We start from the raw sequence: 5,278 nt of genomic DNA on the forward strand, positions 1-5,278 counted from the left end.
AGGGAAGAACTTGTGATTCCAAGGAGAAGAGCGCATGTCTGCATGCATAATGTCCCATGTTCAAGCCCCGGCATATCCAGTTAAAACGATTTGAGGCAGCAGGACTGCCAAGGAACTCTGCTTGAAATCTGAGAGACCTGCTTACAGCCAGGTACTGCAGTGCAGGAACAGAGGGAGCAATGCTGCATAAGGCAGCCTCATACGATTATTTACCCCCTATTTGCCCTGTTGCTCTGGTAGGTTCACATCTGCATTAGAGCCTGCAGCAATTCTAGAACTTCAAGGTCTAGTCTAGCCTGCCTAACAGTTCTAGATCTCAGCAAAGGAACCCTGTGAACTGGTGTTCTATGAGGGTTAATAAAGTATTTCCAGCTCCCCCCAATATCATCGCTAGTATTCTTTGCAGGAAGGTATGGCATTAAACAGTTTTGAAATAATATAAAATTGTGTGGGTTTATCTACGCTGTGGATGTTAATTGACTTCACAGTCACATCCTTTCCCACAGCGAACTCCAGGAGTCTGTGGGCAGGGCTAGGACTGTCTAGAGATTTCTCACCGCTCTTACCAAAATAAAACCTCCAGGAATCTTTGTGGGAATCCCTGGGAATTAAAAAGGAAATCGCACTATGTTCTTCTTTTAAAGGTCAGTTACACAAGTAGACTGTGTGGGGCAGAAGGAAGAGGGAACCGTGGCATCAGAGGCAGTGTCAGGCTGGAAGGTGTGTGTGAGGGGAAACCTGAGCAAGATGCTTTCCAGGGGGGTCTCCCATGCTCCCCCTCTCTCCCTGCCTGACCATGATGTGCTCTCTTCCCTGGCCTCTTCCTTCCTGCCACCTGAGAGAGGGAGAAAGTGAACAAGTCCCTTTCTTCTTCACTTTATTAAAAGAAAAGAAAAAGGAACCATTTGTTCCCTCCCACTACCTGGTAAGTGGGGAGGGGGAGGCAAAAGGCTCACATTTCCCCCCCTTTCTTACTAGAAAGAAAAGAACAAGAGTCCCCTTCCCTCCCCTCCTCGAGCTAACCAGGCAATCCGCAGGAAGGAATTCAACATTGCACCCATCTGATCATTCCTGCAGCACAAGCATTTATTTCTTCTTGCCAGACAGAATGATTCCCACTTTCCTCCCTCAACTTGCTATTCTGAGGGTTCTCCAGATCTTGTTTTTGGAAGACACAGGGGACGGGTGTAAGGAGGAGCAGTAAAGCCCTGTTGTGTTAGCAAGAGCCCTTGTTCTGGCTTCTGTTGGCACACCAGGTTAGTTGATGTTGCTGTTCTCTTCAAAACTATTTTCCCAAAGATTTTTGGGCACGAGCACATCCAACTACCTGCAAAATTTTAAAGAAAGCAACAGAGATCGGCTCCTTCCTGCTCATGCACCTCCCAATTGGTCCCCCAATTTTATTTCAAAATAAAAGTGGCCAAGTTAACCCCATGGGATTCTAGCAGCTGAAAGGAAAGCTGAAAATCTGGGTATATTCTGAGTTTGTTTCTGACTAAATTGAGCTAATTCCCCTTCTTATGGATATAGTCATACCTTGGAAGTCGAATGGAATCCATTCCAGAAGTCCATTTGACTTCCAAAATGTTTGGAAATCGAAGCTGCAGAAGCCGCGCTGGATGTTCAGCTTCCAAAAATCATTTGAAAACCGGAACACTCACTTCCAGGTTTTGATTGTTCAGGAGCCGATTTGTTTGGGAGCCAAGGCATTCGAGATCCAAGGTACAATTGTATTGAGCAGGAGAAGACAAAGGAGGTGCCTCTTTTTAGCAGCAAGAAGAACAGTATGGCATGCTGGGGTGTGTGCATGCATGTGTGTAGGGAAGGGAGTTGTGTTCCCACCGTAGCCTTCCTGTCCCTCGCCTCCCGCCTCCTTGTGAGGTAGGTAGTCCTCATGTAGACTTGCTGGACTTTGAGCCAACTGGTTTAGGCTTGAGCTGAAGTTTTATATGTGTCGGCATGATCTTGGCTACTGAATCAAACCTGTGGTTGTTGGATTGTTGGAAGTGGGCATCTGAAGAGCAGTTAACTGGGGTTAAGGGTAAGGGCTGTACATGCTACATTGTGTGTGATAAATAATGGGACTGATGGGGGCAGTAAGTGGAATTACAATATTCAATGGGCCAGAAGATTTGGGGGGGGGGGGAGAGTTTCCAGGTAGGAATTGGAAGCATGCAAATGTTTAAGGTTTTAACTATTTATTTTTATTATTAATCCCAGAGGACCAGGACCATTGGTTTTCTGTCAAAAAGAAAATGTGTTCCTTATAACCTTCTGCATTTTACGGTCTTCTGATCTGCATTCCAAAGGTAGCTGTCTTAAGAGTCCTGAGACTGAGGCGTAATATTTCTCCATGACAATGAAACTACGTTCTTGGAATGTTTCTGTGTCTCCTCATTTCTGATGCTGTGACCAAGATTTTAGTTTGGGACATTACACACCAAGACCACCGTGTTAACTACCATGCAAACAAACATGAATGCATCTTTTGTATAAAGCTTCAAAAAGATTAGACATCTTTTGATTAATTAAAAAGGAGTGCCTGATTAACTGGGCAGCAGATTTTTGGGGTTTTTTTAATGTTGATTATTTTTGTATGTAAGTACTTTCAGATCCCTGGGTAGTAGATGTCTCTGCAGAAGAAGTATTTCTCCTTTATCACACACATAGGTGCGTCATCTAAAAACAAAGAAGAATGTCTTTTCTTTGGAGGGTTTATTCATATGCAGATTTAATTGATGAATCAATCAATTAAAATGTATATAACTAATTCACTACAATTTATTTTTTTGAGTGACAGCCCTAATTTTGTAAACTGAAAAGGCCTTGGCACAAATAAATGTCAGTCTTTACTACTACATTTGTGTTAACTGCAGAGCCATTTCCTGTTCCCAAAGTGGAAGAGATAAGAAGGTGAGAAGCACATGCACTCATGTAAGAAGCTCCATACCAGCTGCCTGCCCAACACCAACAAGACTTATGTTAATGGAGCCTTATGTTTGCAGCATTTCTTCCCCAACAGTACTAGTGGCTATTTGCTTGCCTGACACCCTTCTCAGTGGTCATATTTGCTTTATTTTAAAATTGATGCAGACAAAATTGATGCAGAAATTACACAAAAACTATCTAAAACAACTTTTTATGAACAAGAGTTATTTGGTGGTCAGTGATCTCCAATGCCAATTGAAGAGAAAATGACAAATTAGCTATGCCTAAAACCAAGCAATATGGACTGTAGATTAACTCAGATGTTTGCCTTTGCCCCCCCTAAAAAACAAACAAACTTTTTTTAAAAAAAACTTACATTTTCTGCCGGGTCAACTTGCCTTGGAGGTTTTTAACCTCACCTTGTAGTATCTGGCATAGATCTTGTGCTTGAAATATCAGCCCTTCTTTCATTGTACTGTGATCTTGCGGGCATCTATGGCATTATTCACCTTGTTTGGGCCTGCTGTTTACTTCTGATGGGCTACAATAGAAAAGTCTTTTTGGATGCACCAGGAGGTCGTTGCTCAGTGTAAGAGTTTAGAGCAGGCTAGAAGAGTTCCGCGTTAGAACCAGTCTAGATTTTAGCTTTGCAAAAAGGACTGGCATTCTTCTTGCAAGTTTGCCACTGCCCTGCCTCACTATATCTTGGGTGGGGACAGAAGAACACTCACCAAGGCACTTCTCCACCCACAACTCATGCCAACGGCAGCTACTGGAGTAGGATTGGGGGAACCCCACTCCATGGTATCCAACTGCATGGCTAATGTTGCTCCACTGTGCAGCTGGCAGGAGGAAAACTAACTACTAAAATAATCAATCTGCATGGTGAAAGGAATGTTAAGAGACTGGCTTTGAGCTGCAGTCCAAGAAGACACCTGAGAGTTCAGTGCAACTAGATATAATGAAAGTCTCATGGGTTGGACGGAGCAGGCGGGCAGTTTCCAAACTGCTCATAAAAGCACAGTAGACTTCCATAGGCTCTCAGCCTCTATCTTGAGGAGTTATTTCCACTTGGAGTTGTGATAAATCTCCCAACAGAATTCCAATACTGAGTCAGTGCACCATGTATCTGTGGGAAGAAAGTCATTAGGCGCTGGTATTGGCTGCCAAACGTAGGGAAGGGAGACTATGCAGTTCCATTAATTTTTCTTCAGTGGCCTTTGAAAGGGCAGGGACATCAATTGCCGCATTGCATACCCATCCCGCTGGGGTGGTTTCACAAGGTGCCCCCCTAGCCTGAAAGATGAAAACCCATTTTAAGTGGGGATGGCTGTGAAAGGTCACTGGAAAAATGAGTTTGGTGGCCTCTCCTCTGGGCTTGTAGAGAAATGAGTGGAGCATTATAAATCATCTCCGCTGTCAAGAGAGAGATGGAGCTGGAAACCTCTCAGGAGAATGAAGAGGAAGGAAGTTGCCTACCCCCCCATCCTTTCAGGCACTTCAGCGCAGTGTTTGTTAATTGCCTGAATGTGTTTGATTGGTGCAGCTGAGTGTTGTTTGTACAACTTCCTAGAAGTCCATGTGGCAGCTGCAGACAATGCTCAGCTGTGCCCATTCCACATAAAACATTCATGGTACAAAGACAAACAGCACTGAGGATAAGTTTCATACCAGGACTTGTACAAATCATCCATATTGATGAGGGGGAGGATCTAAAGGACTGAATACAGACCTCCAGACCTCTCTATCTGGTCCTTGGGACTCTTCCCTAGGCCACACCCTCTTCCAAGGCCACAACTCTGCTTCCCAGGCCACATATCCCATTGACCCTGCTCTGCATGCTCTTTGAGTGCTTCTGCCTAGCTGGACTGTATCTCTGATCTGTGATGGTGCCCCTTGCTTGCCTCGATTGGGAGGTATGTGTGCATGTAGGCACCTCTGGCTTTTGTGCAGCTGGAATGTAGCCTGCTGTGCAAAGGTCAGTGTCCTAGCCATGGTGCCACCCACTTTGGGGTCTGGCCCCACCCACCACTGGCACATGATGGCTCCCAGAAGATTGTCAGTGTGGCTCATGAATTGAAAAAGCTTCTCCATCCTAGTGCAGGTAAGGTGGGGTGGGAAATAGGTGAGGGAGGGGGTAAAATCTGCATTTAAAGCTGAATCTATTAAATTCATGCTTTATATGAAAACCAAACCACAGCCATATGCTGAAATGCACACCTCTCTGAATTTTGCGGTGCAGTTCTCCAACCAGTGTTTACAAAAATGCATACATGTGGGGCAAGCATGCATAAAAAGGAATATATCATTGAAAGTAACATACAAAAATGGGGGGAAATGCTTGCAGAAA

This window comes from Podarcis gaigeae, assembly GCF_964106915.1.
Source record: "Podarcis gaigeae genome assembly, chromosome: 1".
Taxonomy (NCBI): Eukaryota; Metazoa; Chordata; class Lepidosauria; order Squamata; family Lacertidae; genus Podarcis; species Podarcis gaigeae.